General features: G+C 41.7%; 1 pseudogene across 1 annotated transcript; it reads right to left on the reverse strand.

Annotated features, from left to right (window-relative positions):
- Positions 1 to 4,592: 4,592 nt before the first annotated feature.
- On the reverse strand, positions 4,593 to 5,768 carry LOC308346428 (SERPINE1 mRNA-binding protein 1-like; annotated as a pseudogene). Its single transcript has one exon. The product of its transcript is annotated as an SERPINE1 mRNA-binding protein 1-like (transcript).
- Between the last annotated feature and the right edge of the window lie 14,824 nt (positions 5,769 to 20,592).

Consider the following 20,592-nt stretch of genomic DNA (forward strand, 5'->3'; position numbering starts at 1 on the left):
TTTCTATTTATGGCAAATGTTATTAGTTTTTAATGGGTAGTAGTAACATTCAGATTTTTTAGAAGAACATATTTAAGATTAAAAATTGACTTGATTTAAATAAAAATAGTAGGTTTATAGTTATACAGGTGGTAAACAGAACTGGCAAAAATTACAAACATGGCTCAGAGACAAGTCTTGTGAAATGAGTATAGATACTGGAGGAAACGGACCTGGTTTGAAATGCTGGCCCCTCCACCAGTAGCTTAGTGACCTTGGCAATGAGTATCAGTTTTCTTGTCTGTAAAATAGGGATGGTAATACCTACGTTATGTGGGTGCTTTCAATGAGTAATGAAATATTGTAGAAGGTTCTGGCAGTGCTTGGCACATCACAGGTAATCAGAGAATGTTCTTCTAAGGAGAAGATAATTTTTTGGAAGCGTCAAGGATGGTGATCATGGTGGGGAGAAGCTGAGGGTGGTTTGATTATTCAAATGTTCCTGTCTGGAAGTGATACAGATTTGATACAGAATAGTAGCAGGAAGAGGAAGAGAAGAGAGAAGGTAACACTTGAGTTTAAAAAATGACCCATCTGCCTATTAACCAGTATGTAGAGAGAAAAACCATGCATCTAAGTGGAAATTACAGAGTGAGCCAAAGTACAGAATTGGGAACTCATAGGCATATTTGGGGGGGAGATGGAGATGATCCAATCTGAGTCACAGTGGGAAATGAGTCTAGAAAGGCAGGTGAGGGTAAGGCTGTAGTGTGCAGCTTTATCTGCAGTGTGGACAGTGCAGTGACCAAAACAAGACAGAACAAAAAAATAACATAAACAGTGTAATGACTGACATTTGTTGAATGCTTATGATGTGTCAGGCAATGTTTGAAATCCTTTACAAACACTATTCATTCTCATATCAACCTCATGCGTCATGTGAGTTATCATTTTCTATAACTTACAGATGAAGAAACAGAGGCACAGAGAGTTTAAGAGACATGTTCAAGGTTGTGTAACTCTTATTCAATGGCTACCGGGGAGTCCTCCAAGCCTCTGAGCAGCTCTGGCACGTGTAGGGCAGGGGGAGGGGAGGAGGAACGGAGGCAGTCTGGCCAGGGAAGAAACCGTGGCAACATTTCAGACAAACTATGAGAGTTGGACTAGCCTGGAGAAATTCACAGTGAAGCAGAAACACACTCGTTTTGTTTTGTTTTGCGTAATCACTATGTACTCATCAATAATAATTTTATTCATGTTCTCTTTTTAAAAAAATTTTTAATATAATTTAATTTAATTTTTTTCAGTGTTCCAAAATTCATTGTTTATGCACCACACCTGGTGCTCCGTGCAATACGTGCCCTCCATAATACCCACCACCAGGCTCACCCAACCCTCCTCTCCCCACCAAAACCCCTCAGTTTGTCTCTCAGAGTCCATAGTCTCTCATGTTCTCTTTTTTTTTTTAAAGCAGAAATGCACGTGGATCCAAATCCACCATAGGACATCTGATTAAGAGGGTCTGTAGGGAAGTTTTCAGAGGTTTGCTTCTCAGCCTTGGTTAGGAATCTCTGCTCTCAAAGGATTCACACTCTGAGCAGTATTGGATATTAAATTATTTCCTCCAGATACTTCTAGTTCTACATTTAATCATAAATCGCTTCCTTCTGAGGGGGAAGGCTCCTCTGGGATTGGACAGAGGGACTAGAGAAAGCTGAGTTGCTCGGAATGAAGAACAGGGAGAATTGGAGACCAAAAAAAAAAAGCGGGGTAGGGGGAGGGAGAAGGATTAAGCCAGTGGGGTCACAAGAGGCCTGAGGCTTTGAGGGGTGACCAAAGAACTGTTCAGATCAGGAGTGTCCAATCTTTGATTTGAAACGGTTTGTGTTTCTGTAACGTACAGGCCCTGCCGCCATCTCCCCAGGCCCTCAGGAATACCCTCTGCATGCAAAAATGTCTCACGTGACATGTGAGTGGACAATGCTTTGATTGTGTAAAAACTGAGAAACAATTCTCATACATACGGAAACTCAGTTTGTGACGGTATGTGTATTTTCGTTCTTTAACTTTCAGTATTTGTTTCCTTACGTTTTAATTGTGTCTCATAACAAACCTACAACTGGATTTTTAATTTTAAATCTCATATGACAACATTGTTTGAAACTGGAGAGCTCTATTAACCTTTGTAGTGATTACTGATATATTAAGATATATTCCTACTACCTTATTGTTTTCTTTTTTAACTTGCTCTTTTCTCATTTGTTAAAACAGTCTCTCTTCTTTTTTCTTTTGTAAAAAAGTTGTGGTAAAATACACATAACGTGAAATTTTACCATCAGCTACTTTAAGTGTACAGTTCAAGTGTTAAGTACATTCACATTATCATGAGACCAATCTCCAGAACTCTTTCAGCTTGCAGAACTGAAACTCTATATCCATTAAACAACAACTGCCTACTTTCCCCTCCACGTAGCCCTTGTCAACCGCCATTCCTCTTTCTGTCTCTATCAGTTCACTTCTTTAGGTACCTCGTGTATGTGGAATCCTTTTGCGATCGGCTTATTTCACTTAGCATAAGGTCCAACAATCTCCATCCTTGCCTTTTTTTCTTTTTCTTTCTAAGATTTTCTTCTCAACTTGTTTGCAAGTTATACACTCTGTGTCTACTTCTTAGCAAGTTATTTTAACATGCCTACACTAGTTTAAATTTAATCAACATTTTAATCCTTCTTAATTAGACAATCTGAGGATCTAAGAATGCTTTAATCCTTCTCCCTGATATCCAGTATTTTACTTTCTAACCTACTTTTCACACCTCAAATTGAGCATTATTATTGTTACTGTTATTGTTTCTAACTTTTAAGTCAGTGTTTGTTTAGCTTTACCCACACAGTAACGTATTTTTTATGTTTGTAAGTGTTAAATTATAGTAGACATTTACACTAGTGTGGAACATGCTCAGCATCGTAAGTTCCAAAACACCAGGACAAAAGTTTACCCATCACTAAAAACCAATTACCTCCTTCCTAAAATGTCAAACTAGCAGGTAACTAGATTAATAAATCTAATCCAAATGAATAACTCCTGTACTATGCAATTTCTGTTTTAGAAATGCGTGGGAGAATGATTCAGCTAAATAGACATTATATGATTTAAGATCGTCAGTATTTTTAGAACTGGATATTACTGTACAGGTAGAAAATACTGAGTGACAAAAGATCTTTAAAACTGTACATGAAATTCCTTTCTTGTTTACCAAAAAAAAAAAAAAATATCCTGGAAAATCTGTTTGTTGATAATTCTCTCCATGTATGTTTTAGTAAGTGGTGATGCTCCCATTCAAGGAATCCATTAGCCTAATTTTCTAACGGAGGAAGATGTAAAAGATACTCACCATTTTCCATGGAACAGGCATCTATCAACTTAAAACCAAAATTAATAGTAATATAGGAAATTCAGAAACAATAAGATTTTTGCTTTATGTTTCATGGATGGTGCTGCTGTTCCAACCTTGTAAAAGCAAAGCTGCTGCTTTCCAAATCCCCCCAAATTAACATATTCCCCCATCTTCTCATACAAACCAGTGCCCTTTGGTTTCTTTAGAAAAAGGAAGGGCTAAAGGGTTGTTGATCATGGAAGAACAGTTTTGATTTGGTACCTTCCACACACACAAATCATGCTGAGTGGCCACTTATTTTACAGAGCAATTTAAATATTATGCCAAGTTATCTTGTTCCATCTACCCTTTGGAGGGGAAAAAATTCAGTACCCATGAAACTACTTCACTTGGTAAGATGTGTATCAATAATAAGTAACTTAAACTATCACCAACAAAGTATCTAGTTTGGGATACTAGAAATGGGAAAGTCACACATTTTTAAAAGTAAATATAGTTGAAGCTGTGAATCAATTATAATTTTGAACTTAATGAACCATGCAGGAGCAAGGGTTAATAAACCAATGTGCTTTGAATTTGTTCGAGTACTGATATTTCTGTATATAAAGATTTAGCACATATGAAAGCTATTATGAGAAGTGAAATAAAATTTTCCCCGGCAATGAAAATATTAAAACTAAGTTAAAATACTAAAGTAGTATTAGTATTCCACACAGCATAAAAATGGACAAATCAAAGTTTACATGACCCAAATGACCATGTATGAAAATGCAAAGCAGGTATTAAAATTGATATTATGTCCAATATTTAAAACTAGTTTGTAATTGGGAGAACACCTAAATCCTTATGTAACAAGTGAAACAAAAGCTTTAAATTGGTATACACTGTTCACACATATATCTCAAGTTTGGAAATGTGTATTTCCAAGCAGCAATACAAAAGTATTCATGAAGAATGCATAATCTCTGAAAACTACGAAAACATCCCTGCTACCAATACATGTCTAAATGCAAACTGACTACCATATTGTTACTTCTGTGTAGTGAGAGAAGGTTCATTTTCAAAGCAGATAAAATTCAGTCTTTACGTGTGAATGGTATGAATGACAATCTTTTTTCTTCTTTTTTAAATTCTTAAGTTGTTTGGGATCCTTAAGCATGCAAAACCTCAGATGGGAGGGTCCACAGAAGAACCAGGATTGTCTTATGGCATCCAGTTAAGGCAGAGCTGGGAATGCCTCAGGATCAACTATGCCAGGAGTAGAAGCACTTGAGTTGTCAGGTCTGCTGCCATGGTTTGGCATTTTGATGTCCACCATGCCCAAGGCCGTATTATCCTCTCTTGCCACCATGTCCTGAGTGGCCAAAGTCTCCAAAACTTATCTCCAGCTGAGATATTGTATCATTAGCTGGCTTCTGGAAATGATGGTCCATAACCCAATCAAATGATGGTCCAAGAAAAAATCCCTCCTTCCACTGCCCTTCCGTACCTTCATTTAGTTTTCAGATATTAAATTCTACTTTTGCCCAGTTCTTATTCTGAATAGCTTTCCTCTCATCCAAAGTCATTTCTTTTGGACCCTCTTCCCTTATTTCTTCAACATCATTCTCATTGTCAGTGTCTGCAACTGGATATTCTTCACCTTCTGGTGTTTCCTCAGTCACACTTGATTGATCCAAGTTACTGCAATTATAACATACTTGTTCGAATTATATTTTGGGGACTCTGTTAATTCATCTTGACAGTTCTCCAGCTGTGAGATCTGCTACCTCCACATTTGTCCTCGTGCTTCAGGACACTATAATGTCACTTCCATGATGCCTATCAAATTCATGTTTGTCACCAGAATCAAATCTATTTCCTTGGCCCATTCCATGTCCAGAGTCTCTTCAACCTCTTCCAAGACCACTACAGACTTGGATAGGCCAGTCAGTAATCTGTCCACCCACTGAAAATTCTCCTTCTTCATCCTTTTCTTCAAGTGGCTTTTTGAATCCTGTTCACCTTTCTGGTCTCCTGTTAATTATTTTCCCTTCATGCTGCAGCTGTTGATTAGGTCTTCTTTGAACACCTCTTATTCTTTCTTTCTTAAACACCACGGGCAGCTGCATCTCCTCTTTCTTGTCAGCCACACTAACATTGGGGGGCGGCAGGCAGTGGTTCTTATGGTCTTTCTGGGACTCTTTAGGCAGCTGTTTGCCTTCTGCATTGGAGTTGGTCTGGACTCTGGCTTGAGCTGCCCTCTTGGCCCCAGGGCCCCCAAAACCATCCCCACTGGCTTCTTTTTTCTTGTTCTCTGCTGCTTCAATACCTCATAGGGGTCCGATCCATTGGCAGATTACCAGTCGAATCAGTTGGTGACCACACAGCTGAAGCCTTCTTGTAAGTGCATGATGTAAGCATGATGGTGGCTCCCTGGCCGGTTCCTCCACAGATTGCAGCTGGCAGTGCTGAGCCAAGAGCACCTGCCTGAGCTCTTCCCACGCGATGGCTGGAGCCCACATTAACATATTTTTACTTGGCATCCTTTTATGTGTCTCAGGCTTTCCATCTGGGAAAATTTTTCTTCAGCTTGAGGTATATTTTTAGTGAGGATCTTTTGTTGATACTTTTCTTAGTTATTGTCTTAATCATCTATATTTCACTCTTGTTCTTAAAGATATATTTGTTAACTTGGAATTTTAGGTTTACCTTTTTCCCCCTCTCTTGTCCCATTGGACATTTTATTCTGTTCCTTTCCGGATTATTTTTTGCTGTTAAAGTGTCAGCCATCCATCAGAAAGGATGAATACCCAACTTTTGTATCAACATGGATGGGACTGGAAGAGATTATGCTGAGTGAAATAAGTCAAGCAGAGAGAGTCAATTATATGGTTTCACTTATTTGTGGAGCATAAGAAATAACACAGAGGACATGGGGAGATGAAGATGAGAAGGGAGTCGAGGGAAATTGGAGGGGGAGATGAACCATGAGAGACTATGGACTCTGAAAAACAATATGAGGGTTTCGAAGGGGTGGGGGTGGGAAGTTGGGTGAGCCTGGTGGTGGGTATTATGGAGGGCATGTATTGCATGGAGCACTGGGTTTGGTGCCTAAACAGTGAATTCTGATACACTGAAAAGAAATTTAAAAAAATTAAAAATTAAAAAAAAAAGTGTCAGCCATCAATTAAATTACCATGTATTGGTACATGATTTGTCTTTTCTCCATAGAAGCTTTTAGAATCTAGTCACTTTTGGTATTCTGAATTTTTTTATTAAAAATTTTTTCCTTTCTTTGGATTTATTGAGATTCTTGGGCTTGAAGATTAATCTTTTCTAACAATTCTGGGAATTTCTCCACTATTATCATATACTTTGAATGTTCTTTTCTTCATTCTATTATTTCCTTATGAAACTTCAATTTGAACTTATGTTAATTAGACTTAATCTATCTTCCATGTCGCCTAACTTGTCTTACTAATTTTGTATCCTGGGCTGCACTTTGGTCTAATTTCCTTATATTTATCTTCTAGTTTTAAATTTTTTCTCTTCATATATGTCTAATCTGCTGTTTTATTTCTGTATTGCATTTCTAATTGTAGTTACTAAATATTTTACCTTTTAGATATTCTTTTTGATTCATTTTAAAATTTGTAAAGATCATTGTTTATAGTCTCTTGTTCCCTCATATTTTTATCCTTCTTTATTAATACCTAACTTTTCTGTAAGATAATTCTAGAAACTAAAATCTTTATGTTGTCTGTTACTTTGACTGGTTCTCACTCATGATGACTTACTTCCTTGTGTGTTTTGTGATTTTGATTGTGAACTGCTAAGTTTTATTAAAACATTATTGTGGGAATTTTTTACGGTCCTGGATCACAGTGCAGCTTCTCCAGAAAGGATTTGTGTTTACTTCTGCCAGTCTCCTTCTATAGGCAGATTTTATTTCTTGTTCATCTTGCATTATGGACATAAACCCTTTGATGCTCCCACCTTACACAGTGGACTACTCTTAGATATCCCACTTTAGATGGGCCCTAGGCTTTCTGGCTTGACCCACACCCTGTGAAGACATGTATTGGAAACATAAGGTCTCTAAGGCTTGTCAGAGATCCTTTAGATAAAAGGTGGTTCCAATACTTTTCCATTCAAGGGTTTCTGTTTTGTCTATCTGTAGAGTCCTTAGAGCTTTTTAAACATTTTAATTTTCCATATTTTTTTATTTTATTTATTTGTTTATTTATTAATTAAAAGACTTTGTCAGAGAGAGAGCATGCATGAGTATGTGCTCAAGCAGCGGGGAGTGGCAGGCAGAGCGGGCAGAGGAAGAAGCAGGCTTCCTGCTAGGCAAGGGGCCCAATGTGGGATTTGATCACAGGACCCTGGGATCATGACCTGAGCCGAAGGCAGCCACTTAACCGACTGAGCCAGGCGTCCCTTTTTAATTTTTTTTCCCTTATTTTATTTTTTTTAAGAGCGAGAGTGAGAGTGGGGGAGAATCAGGAAGACAGAATCTTAAGCAGGCTCTGTGCTCAGTGTGGAGCCTGACGTGGGGTTCAGTCTCATGACCCTGAGATCATGACTCAAGCTGAGCTCAAGAGTTTGTTGCTTAACTGACTGAGACACCAAGGTGCTCCTAATTTTTCATCTCTTACCGTTTTATCTGGTATATTAGTTGTTTCAACTGAAAAAAATTTTCAAGGTATCTAACTCTCTATACTGTTGGAAATGTTGCTCCAGGGTCTTTAAGCTCACATTTTCTAATACAAAAGACATTATCCCCTATTCTGTTCTTCGTTAGCATTTTAATTTTGAGGTGTATGTGTGTGTAGTGTATGTAAATATAAATATATATACATATATATATATACGTATATATATAAAATCACTTTTTTTTCCTGTACTGACTCCTGACTCTAAGAGCCTGTAAGCCTCTAATTAACAGTCTTGTGAACAAGTTTTTTCTCCTGAGATAACATTTATTTACACAAAAACTTAATGAAAGGAGTATAGCAATTAAAAACTTTTCCTTGTGATAAAACTGTAGGTTGAGAATAGTCTTTAAACATAAGATTAAGTATAAATTTAAATTTGTGCTTAGGAAAAAGGACACAGTCTTCAAACTTATACTTGGTGTTATATCTTATAACCCTCTTTTTCTATTTCTGTAACCATAAAAATGTCTCTTGGTAGTATTTGTTAAACTATCTCGTAGACATGTAGACTTCAACATTTGAATGTTGTCTTCCATATCAAGTAACTATAACTCTCCAAGCCTTGCTAATTAATTGTCGTGTAAACATTATGTGTGAAATTCTAGTCTTTAACAGTTCTAATGTTTCTAAATTTCTTTCTTTGCTGATGTTATCAGGCTCGCTTTTCCTGCTTCTTCTCCCTTTGGCCACAGGATTATTAATAAAATCCCAGACTCTAACAGATGATTTGTCTTAAACTAAACTAAGTGTTAGAAAGATTTTTTTTTTCTTTCTGTGCAGCCCACAACAAGTTCAATGTCGGTTCTCTCAACTGAGTAAAGGAAGAAGCTGTGTCTTACTCATTTCTGGGTCTCTTTAACCCTCTCCCCACTAAGTCCTTTATAATTTAGTAGGAACTTAGGTTATATATGTATAGTGAATAGAACAGAAGCATAAGGAAAAAAACTGTCAAAATCCAAGTTTTTGAACAGAGATTAAATCTGTTATTGAGGCTACCTGGCTTTCTTTAGGGTGAGAGATATCTGAGTGGGGCCCTATGGGGGCAAGTTTGGTGTTTAGAGCCTAAGGGATCATAAGGTGACCTCCTGACTCTCATAACATCTCTCTGACTCTCTCTCCTTTAGGACACTTGGCTGTAAACAGCTACAGCCTGTCGGGGAGCAGAGTGTGGATAGTGGGACAGGGCCACTGCAAGGGGCTAGGGATTGAGGTTGGCCCCATGCTTGTCATCCCTGTATGATGGGTTTGTGGTCCTGGAGAAGCTGCAAGCCTGAGACTGCTGCCACCTCCCATCCTGTTCAGCCAGGCACAACGCTTTGTTCTCTCCAATTAACTGTGCATAACAACAAGGAGTGAAACCAAGTGATTTAAGCAATAATTTATCATATTCAGTTCACCATTAACAGCCATCTAGTGTTTCCTTTGCCCTTTTAAATGAGTCTTTGTTCTGGTGCTCAGCTCTTCTGTGTATTTCATAAGCTTTTAGTGAGCCTTTCCCTCCCTCACTCTCCCTCTCTCCGGCCCTCCTCCTGCTTTCCTCGAGCTCTGAAGCACAAGTGTCTTTCTGGAAGCAGCTGAGCCATCTCTCATCTAGCTTCCTTCATTCCATTTAATAGGGAACTTGAATGTTAATTTATGACCATGAACTCCAGGCTGGGTGCTGCTTGATGCAAGGGAAGAGGACACAGTCTTTGCTCTGGACCAGCCTGCAACCTAAATGGGGTGATGAGGCTCCTCCAACATGAAATGGGCAGAGGAGGAAGTGGGGGACAGTCGATGTCACCAAAGTAAGACCTTGCTGTGAGAAAAGCTCCCTGGAGGAGAGGGCTTCGGCTGAGTTCTGAATGTTGGTGTGGATTCAGGGAGGACATAGGGGATAGGCCAATCCGTGCAGGGTCCTAGCAGGAGCACGGTGTGGATTTGGGCATGAGCCTCCAAATAACTTGAGAGTAGGTAATAAGGTCAGGGAGGTGAGCCTTAGCCAGGCCGGTACCACCCAGGGTGGCCATTTGTCTGCCTGCTTGCTGCTTTGTCTCCTCTTTGGGATCACCAGGTCTGTGAGCCTCCCTTTCTTAGCCTCTTGGTGTTTGGGGTATGGGGAGCCCAAGCTTACAGAAGAAATCAGGTAGTGGCCCCAGAGAAACTTTAGGTTTTCTGAGTCTTATTTACTTTCACGTCTCTTTTCTGCTGGGTTTCCTCTCTCTCTTTCTCTTTCTCTCTCTCTCACTCTATGTATGAGTGAGTATGAATGCATACCTGGGCTCCCAGGGACCCTCATCAGACACTTGTGTTCTGGATTTGGGCCTGGGGTGGTAATAAGAGAATTGGGGCAACAGGGCTGTAGCTTTGAGTCACTGAGACTGTGAGACCCTCAGACCCCACAGGGACCCTGGTAGCAGCTTTGTCCTTCTGTTGAGGTCTGTTGGGCTCCCTGACGTAGAAGATGTGCCTAAGGGTGTGGAGGTAGGGAAGCCTGGGCCTTAGGGCCTGAAGGAGACCCACACAGGGCTTTTCTCTTGAGCAAGGTACCAGGGCTCTGGGAGTTCACTGAAGGTCCCATCGTCAGGGTGTGCCTACTGCCGACTGACCTGACCCCTTCTAAGAAGAAAATTCATGCTGGGTGTTGTCGGGGAGTGGTCTCACTGGCCTTAAGGGGCTGAGATGATGACAAGTTGGACTGTTCAGGGCATAGATAATTCAAGAGTGGAGAGGAGCAGAGGGGGAAAAGCTGCAGAGGGACCCCAATGGTCTGACTCTCCAGGCATCTAGGAACCTGTATACACTCACTTCATGGTGTCTTTTAAGACTAAGCTGCCTTAAAAATAAGGCATCAAAAAATTAATTGAAATTTCTGGTATCCATTTTAATGTCTAAAATTAAATGTAAAATTGACAGCAAACAAAGTAAGACAGTATTACCTTTGGTTCCAAATTATGGCAGTCCAATGAGGTGAAGACATGCTTCTTACTAAAATTTCTTTTGCAGAGAACATACTATTTATTTGAAGGGAATACTCAGATAAATTGCTTGAGATGGCAGATGAGACCCAAGGGCATGCATTTTTAAAAAGTGGGGAATATCATTCAAACTGTTACACTCAAGTCATGGAAAGAAATTTGCCTCATTCTTGAGAGGAAAGTGGTAGGAAATTAAAGTGAATGAAAAGAATTGAGGGCCCAGTGGGGCTGGGGAAGGCCAAGAGAGATTTCCCCAGGCCAAAAGCAAGGGACAGCAGGAGTGGGTCCAGGAGACAGCCGAGGGGCAGACAGCTAACATCTGTGCTACAGATAAAAGGATACATTCTTCTGATAGCCACTGATGGCCACAGGCTCAAGTATTCCAGAGGTTTTGGTCAGGCCACCTTTTATGGAGGTAGCCGGAGGAGCTACCGTGCCCCGGATTTCGAAGAGAGCTGAGTATCATCACGTTTGGTTTCTGTGTGAAGCACTTATCCAAGATGCAGCTGAAGAGGAGGGTCTTCCGACGCCTCCTGTGACACCCAGTCCCTCTGTTTCTGAACTTGAACCTCAGAAAACCTTGTTTCTCTTCCGTATACATTGTGAATTCGTTTCCAGATGGCTTTACATTTGCTCCAGAAATACCAACATACATTTTCTGCTCAGTCAAGAAAAAGCACAGAAAAAGCTGAAATGACAAAACAATGAGGGCATCATGAGGCAAACCTACCTGAATTCTTCAAAGGACACTCAGCTGCAGCCCCAAGACCACCTTCAGCCTCTAGGGTACTAAGGGCTACTGGAGAGAAGGGTTGAGGAGAGGGGCTGGAATGGGTGGTCAGGCAAGGCAGCTTCATAGGTCAGCTGTATTTCTGTATTTCTGTCCCTACAGCTCAACTCCCTTCCTCTCTGTGTTCTCTGAGGAGTGGATGCTCAGATGTCTAATGTCAGGCAGGCCCCTGAGTGCTCAGAGCCTAGACCTGGTCCTCTTGTTTATGTGCTTGGGAGTGCTGTCCCTTTAAGATTTTTTTCCTTGCCTTTTCCCCTTCCCTTCCTCCTCACCAAGGGCAAACAGAGAAGAATGAAGCCAGGGTAAATTGAGAAAATATTTGAAACCTATTAAGTGTGGCTACAAGTTTATTGTGATTCTTAAGTTAATTATATCCTTTTTGACTTCCAGCCAGTCCCTTCACTGGGCTTGCATATAGACTTGGCCACCTATCCCAGCCTCAGGCTGGCGGCATGCCTGTCTGCCTGCCTAGTTCTCTGCCTCCCTCCCTTCCTTCCTCCACCTAGTCCCCTCTCCCTCCTGTGCAAACAAGCTTAAATATGGGAGGGGCTGTGGTGGGTATCAAGAATTTGGAAGTGGGTACTTGTATCTTGTGGGGGTGGGGTGGTAAGGGCACTGTAGCTAGCAGGCAGCCACGTGTGTGAACACTGACTCTTACCACAACCACCTACATTTATTTTAGCTTGTGCTTTACAGTTCACAAAGTGGTGTAACCCCCCGATCATTTAAACCTCATGAATGCTGTGGACAGTAGGTGTTATCAGTGCCATTTCTGGAAGAAGAAACCAAGATTTAGAGACATTTTAAAAAGAGAGCTCATGGCTTTTAGGTGGCACAACAACGTAGGATTGGTGTCGGGTCTTTTTGGTTTCCAAAGATCCATAAAGTTATATCTTTGTTTAATATTTAAGAGTGTACAAAGAGAAGTTCATACAAATTGCCTCATTTAATCCTTAAAACATTGTGATGTTGGTGCTGTCCCCATTTGGGGGTTCTTTAGGAGCTGCTTCTCCTGGATCCATTCTCAGCTTGGCAGTGAGAACTGCCTGACCTCCAGATCCCTGACCTCTGTTGATGGTTCAGAGTCAGGTGCTGGAGCCAAGTGGGATGATTCAGGTTCTTCCCCAGGGATTTTTGTGTCCCAGAATAAAAGGGCTTTGCATTTATACACATAGGTCCACTAGGACCACAGAAAGCTAGTGTACAGTAGAATAGTGGAGCGTAGAGGCTGAGGAATAGCAGTAGAAACAGGAGATGAAGAGAGATGGAGCTTTCTGAGTTTCCTACAGGTCTTCAGTTTTTGGTTCTATTCCATGAGGGTTCACAGCATTTCTTCCTTGGATTCTATGTGACACCTGTGATCCTTGCCAATAAAGTCTCTTTTCTGCTTATACTGTATACTGTGCTTAGGATTTTGTTACTTGCAATTAAAAGACTCCTCAATACCACATACCAGAAATACACATCGTATCAGCATACATATCAGAAAGTAGAACCACAGTGAACTAAATGCTAAATGCAGGAGCCAGGAATGAACTGTGGAAGTTAGAGGATGAAGCAGTCTTCACTCTTGTGTTGCAAGAGACCTCAGGAGCTGGACATTGAAACCTTTCTCCAGTCTCGTGCTAGCCTTTGGCTGACCCTGTGGCATTAGGGGAAGGCAGAATATACAAGAACCAGCTTTTAGGAGGTTTCCGAGTCAAGCAGCTGCTTTTGGTACCACTGCTACATTTCCTCAGACCACCTCTGACTTCAGCTAAATCAATCACAGCCAGTTAGTTCCCCTTGGTTAGTTTGCTTCCCCCAAATTTTCCCACAAATGTTCCATCCACTTTCTCTGCCACACCTGCTGTGGTGCATGTCACTACCCTCAGCGTTATCCATGAACATTGTTTACTTGCATGGATGTCTTATTGTCAGTGAGACACCAATAGGGGTGCACATCAGGGAAACAGAAGATTTGGTGGTTATATGTTATCAGAAGTTTAAGATTTTGCCAGTGCCAGGCCTGTGACTCAATACAAGTTCAAGTTCAAACTCCTTAGTGGTGTTCAAATGGTATGCAAGGCCATGCAAAATCTCCTCTTCCATTGTGTCCCTTTCCTTGTCACCTCTCCATCCTCATAGAACCACTTGAGATTCTCTACACATGTCCTGTCCTTCCAGGCCTGTGTGTCCTTGTTCCGGCTTTTCCTGGAAAGTCCATCCCTACTTGCTCTGCCTATTGAGTTCTCATTCATTGTCTCAGCCTCAGCTCAAATCCTACCTCTTCTTGGAATCTTTCCCAAAGTGAGTTGCTCCCTGATCCCTTCTGTGGAGACCTCTTTTTGCATCTTGCTTGCAGCTTCTTGATGCTGTCTTTCTTGCTTATAGTTCTTCGTACATTTTTCTTTCTCAGGCAGCAGACGGCATGCTCCTTAAGGACTCAGGTCTTGTTTTGGTATTTTCAGATATTTGGAATAGTGGAGGTTCAATGTCATCTTTGCTAAATAAACAGATGGATGGGTGGCTGCAGTTAAAGCTGATGATTCTGACTTGGCCACTGATGTGGAAGGTCGTTAGCTTATCAGATGGCAAGACTGAAACCAGCAGGTTCTTGCTCCCTGCTAGCACCCAAAGAGAGGTGACAATGCTGAGTGGGTCCAAGAAAGCAAATGTGGGGCATCCTGACCCTGTGCTGATATTAGCATCTTCTTGCTATGAGGACTCAACACAGGGATTTTGCTCCAGCTTTCTTTCTTTTTTTAAATTAACATATAATGTATTATTTGCTTCAGGGGTACAGGTCTGTGAGTCATCAGTCTTACACAATTCACAGCACTCACCATAGTGCATACCCTCCCCAATGTCCATCACCCAGCCACCTTATCCCTCCCACCCCCCTCCCTTCCAGCAACCTCAGTTTGATTCCTGAGATTAAGAGTCTCTTATGGTTTGTCTCCCTCCCTAGTCCCATCTTGTTTCATTTTTCCCTCTCTTCCTCCACCAGCCCTGCCTCTCATATTCCTCATATCAGTGAGATCTTTTTTTTTTAATTTTTTATTTCTTTTCAGCGTAACAGTATTCATTGTTTTTTCACCACACCCAGTGCTCCATGCAGTCCGTGCCCTCCCTAATACTCACCACCTGGTTCCCCCAACCTCCCACCCCTCGCCCCTTCAAAACCCTCAGGTTGTTTTTCAGAGTCCATAGTCTCTCATGGTTCACCTCCCCTTCCAATTTCCCTCAACTCCCTTCTCCTCTCCATCTACCCTTGTCCTCCATATTACTTGTTATGCTCCACAAATAAGTGAAACCATATGATACTTGCCTCTCTCTGCTTGACTTGATCTTACGATACTTGTCTTTCTCTGATTGACTTATTTTGCTTATCTGCTCCAGCTTTCAAATGCATGTTTGCCTTCCCCAAGTTCTCCAGGGAAGGAGTGAGTCTGGGGAAAGTCCTGAATGCAAACCCCGTACTGTTCGGCTGGCCTGGGTTTGTATGTTACTCTTTAGAAGTCCTTACATTTGGAATCATTTGCATTCACCTTGAAGATGAAGCTAGGATGTTCTCTGAAACTTCAGAGTGGGAAGTCAGAAAATGACTTAATAGCTTAGGAAAATAATATTTGTGAAGAGTTTATATTTAAAAAGGCCAGGACCTTTTAAGATAATGGATTTAGAGGCCTCCTTTACCTCTTGCCACACATGTTTTTATCCATATAAAAATGCTTATTTATTAACTCTAAGTACTTCTCCTATTCTTTGGTCTTCTGTTATTCTGAGAATCACTCTGAAGTCAGAGAGGGTTAGAATTTCTGATCATCACTGCTTTAAAAAGTGAGGGCATATACATTGTGCCAAGCCTGGTACTAATCCCATGTCTGTGATTTCAGTTTCTCTGCGTGGGATCTAGGTGTTGAGTCAGCTGGGGGATAAAAACAACCAGGCCTTTTCCCTCTTAAAAAGGAAGATACTTATATCCAGTGTTTGCAGTAGAGCTATCATCACATTTGCTTCTTAAGACTAAGGAGGTTTGAAAGAATTATCCCATTTTATACAAAGAAAATTAAGGCTCAGAGAAATTCAGTGCTTTACCCAATACCATGCAGCTTTACTGGTAGAGCTGGGATTTATGCCCAGTTCTTTTGACTAGTGTTCAGTGCCACTTCTGGCAGGACCCAAATCTGCCTGTAATTCTACTCCAACACTCCTTTAAACACCTACTTCCTACCTCCTACCCCCATGTAAACACCCATCTTGAATTGTTTATCCCTGTTTGGCTGTCAGCTAGCCGCTAGAAGGTGACAGTGGCTGAAAATAGCTTATGGTGTGACACTTTACAAAGAGATTCAAGTTGTCCTTGAAAATTAGTAAAACAAAAGCTAACTAGGGGGAGTTTGGGGTTTGAGGACAAATACATTCTGGAGTTGTTTTGGAGGCCAAGGGATTTTCTTGGTGTCCCTTATGACAACCACATAGGCAAGCATGTGTTTTCATAAGTGGGGACCCCCAGTGTTGGTGGCAAAGAAAAAAGAAAGGAGGAGCAGCTGACTGGGTACCTTATGAGCAATTTCACATTGTGGGCCTTAGTAAGTCCTGGGGGGCAAAACCCCAGAGCGCCTGGGTTAGGTGGCCTGCAGGCTACGCTGCTTGGAGAAGCCCTGCCTGGCTTTTCAGATGGACTCTTTGCAGTTCTCTCACCCACTTGGATGAGGTCAAAGAAAAAAAACAACCTGTTTCTTTATTAATGATGCTTTCTGCAGAGTTAGATTAAGCGCTGATTAAAGGCAGATGCTTCCAAAGTATAAATGTAAGTACCATCTCAGTCACTTCTCCGGTTACAGGGTTTCCTACACGATTCTTTAAAATCACTTTGGCCGTGTTCCCATTTGCCTTCCTCACGCTCTCCACCCAGCTTCCGAGCCGCCCCTCCCAGAAGGCCTCCAACTGCCAGGAGCAGGAGCTCAGACTCTCAGAGACTTGCGTGGAGAGCTTTGAGAGGTGCCACTGGGGCTGCAGTCTGGAGCCACCTTACCAAGGCAGGTAAGTCCTCTGGGCTGGGGCAGCCCTATTCTTCTGTGCCTTCAAGGCTAGACCTGTCACTGTGGAACTTGCTGTGTTTTTTTCCATCAGGATGGGATACAGGCCTTTTGTAATCATTTCCTGCTCAAATCAGAGTCAGGAACCAGGTACAAGATGCATGGCTCAGGTTACGGGGTTCATGGAGGTGGTTCTCCTCCTTTCAAGTGCTCTGAGAAGGCCTGAGGCCACGGGGACAGGAGACAGCTACCGGCCTAATAAGTGCTTACAACACTGGGCTTCATGTCAGGAATTGGGTTTTTCTAGAGAAGATATGTTCAAGTCTTATATCCTGAGACTATCATGCAAATCCTCCAAATAGTTTGAGTTCTCTGTGCCCAATTAATTTAATCAGAAATTAATGTATCCTTAAATTTTTTTTTTCTGAAGAGCTAATCAATCTGGGATTGATTTTGGATTGAGATCAGTTGAGTCAAAGTCTGTTCATGTTCATTTGTTTTCTGATTTTCTTATGGGATATTATTTTTTGTAAGCCGCATTGATGGACCTGGCTTCTGTGTCACCAAAGTTAAGATCTTGTTGTTTAGACAACCACCCCAAATGGACAAAGGGCCATCTTATAGGGTACATTACCATTGGGCTGTCTGGGTTGGGTGTATGGGAGGGTGTCATGGTGGGGCGGTGGAATGCATGTGGGAGTGACAGGTGAATTCAGAGGTGGCAGTGAGGCTGATGTCCTGGGAAGCACATCACACAGTGAGGGTGTCATAGACCCCACCCAGCCCAGCTGGAAGCTGTGTGGCTTTCTTCTCCTGACTCCCCTCTCTCACCTCCTTGAGGTGTCTTAGCTTGGAGTAGGAAGAACTAGGCAGGTAGGTGGATTACATGGTGGTGATTACTTGGGATTGAGTTTCTCTAGCATGTCCTCATGTGATCATAGGCGAGTATCTCAATTTCTCTGAGGTCTCCTGTTCTCTTCTGTAGAATGTGGATGATATAACAACATCCACCTTGTAGATCTCCTGGGAAGTTAAGAGAGATTATGAGAGATAATCTACTTAAAGCATTTGACCCAGTGCTTAGCCCATAGTTTAGAGCTCTTATTAATCTCAGTGTGGAGTTTCAGATTGTGTATACCAGAGCCACATCGAAATGTTTTGGCCGTGCAGTTGCAAACCTGTGGTGGCTTCCCCAGTGACTTCCCCTACTGGTTAGGGTAAAGTGTGAGGATCAGGTTGTCCAGTTTGGCTTCTTACTGACAGAGAAAATTGGAGAGAAACAGTAGTCTAAGAAGATCTAAGGTTAAAACCCCTGCCTATTAAAAGAAGGACACAAATAGTTCACCTTCATTCCAGATGAATATTTCCTTTCAGAAACCCCCCACAGATAATATTTATCCCATGACATTGTTCTTTTTCTCCATGAGATTGTTCTGAGGATTAAATGAGATAATGTAACATTAACACACTTAAAATTTTACCTGAAACAGGATAGAAGCCATTAAATGATTGCTGTCACTGTAAAAATGTTTGTAATACCACATTAATTGAAAAGTTCATCAAGGAAAATTGCATATGCATGACAATGTCAGCTACTAAATATATGGACATAAAGACTGCCAGAAAGAAATATACCAAAATGTTAAAAACGTGCATATGCTAGGTGGCTTTTGTTTGTGGGAGATCATTTCCTTTTCTTGTTTTCTGAATTTTATTTAATGGATGATTCCATCAGCCAGGGCCCTGGCAGGAAACAGATGGCACATCCAAACTGGGCATTTTGAGGCTATTTTATTAAAGGGATATTTTTTAAACGGAGGCAGAGTTCAGGAACAGGAACCAGTGAGGGTGCAGTTTTCAGGTATGGTGAGAACAGGGTGTCATTAGACCTACATTTGATGGGGCCCAGGGAGGGAGGTTTTACAGAACCAGAGAGAGCCCTGTGGATGGGTCACCTGGCAGGAGCTGTGGTGAATGGCCGCCACTGGGCAGAGGGGTGGGGAGGAAAAACCTGACCTCACTCTCCACTATTCTCTGGGTCTCTTGCTGGTGCCTCCCATCAGCCAAACCTAGCCAGAAGCCAGAGTTCAGGGGATCCCACTAAGGGGCCCATGTGAATCAGCTGCACAGGCTCTGAGCAGAGAGAAGAGGATAGGGAAAGGTCTGGTGGGCAAACTGCTGATGTGTAGCACAGTGAAGTTACGCAAATTTTATAATGACTGGTAGAGTCATAAATAAGAAACAAAAGCCCTTTGCTGCCCTCAGTGTTTTCACACATGCACACATCTCCCATTGTCCTTCCAGCTCAATGATTTCTGATTCTTCATTAACCACTGTGTCCTCTGGGTTCCCACAGCATCTAAATTTCTCCCTAGAGCAGCCACACTCACTGTGTGGTTTCATCCTCTATCCTTGACTCGCCTAAATCCCCACATTGTAAGAACCTTGAGGGCTGGGATGGTGTTTTAAACCATTTTGCATTTCCAGCACCCAGTGCATGAATGAGTGTGCAACTGGAGTTCAGATCTAATGCGTCTATAAGGCTTGTAGGTTGGAAGTAAAGCCTGGAGCTACCTAATCTTAACTGCAAGTGAATTCTCGAGAAATTCTCGAGGGTCTCGGCTTAGGGAAGTGAAGCCTCAGCTCTCTTTCCTGGTTGAGTGCTTGACTTCTGTCTGTTTAGCGGGAGTCGGCCCACGAGCCTGCTGAGGGCCAGTTCTCAGAGAAGGAGGAGCAGAGCCCTTTCTGCTGGGCAACTCCCCACTGCCCCTGCAAGTCTAGTGCATCACATCGGGAAGGCTTGGCAGGGCCTCTGCATGGGCCTCTCAGTCACTGTGGTTTCCTGTGTGAAATCATAATTCACATGTCACTGGCCTCCTGGTTAGGACAGCAAGTTGGAATTATGCATCCTTCCCTTATGACTCAAGGAGATTTAGAGCCTGTCATTGTACCCGATATTTTGACTGTGTTAAATCCAAGGATGTTTGGAGCCCTGGAAGGATTTTTACAGTCCTTTCCAAATCTATAAAAGTAATAGTTACATGCACGTAATTCAAACAACTCAGAAGCAAGGAATGCTGGGAAGGGAATCATGTGAAAAATAAAATGTCCTCACTTTCACCTGTATTCTCAGTCCCACTTTGAACTGTTTCAGTGTTTCAGTGTTCTGGTCATTGTCTGGCTAACTCTAATTGATTCTCTCATGCTTCTATTTTTTTGATTCATAAAGATTAAGTAGGAGTTATAAATTGTCTCTGTGCAAGATAAGGAATTTAGTGTACTGACAGTAATCCTTCTGCTGTTCCCATGGTTCCTCCAGTTTCTGCTACTTAGTATATTTTTCACTTGGTCTTGCCCTTGAGTACCTGCATAATTTTAAGGGTTAGACTTATACTCGATCGCTTGATCCATTGACCTCCCATAGAATGTCTGACTCTCCACGTGGTTAAGAAGAAGAAATTCATGGCTCTGAGCCTCCCTTCCCCTTTGCTTTCCAACTCTAGCTTGTAATAATATTTTATAACATTTATATCATTTGAATTCTATTCTATAACTGTAATTAATTATGCTTTATCTGTAGGATGATTGTTAAAATTAAAAACTGGTATATAAGTTTTATGATACAGTGATTTTGTAGTTTCTAGTCTTTAAAACCAAGTACCATATTTGGACCCATAGAGAAGGGAATGAACATTGATGTCACGGACCTCCTGTTGCATGAAGAAGAATGTCCTAAGTGTCAACG

Source organism: Martes martes (assembly GCF_963455335.1).
Source record: "Martes martes genome assembly, chromosome: 1".
NCBI lineage: Eukaryota > Metazoa > Chordata > Mammalia > Carnivora > Mustelidae > Martes > Martes martes.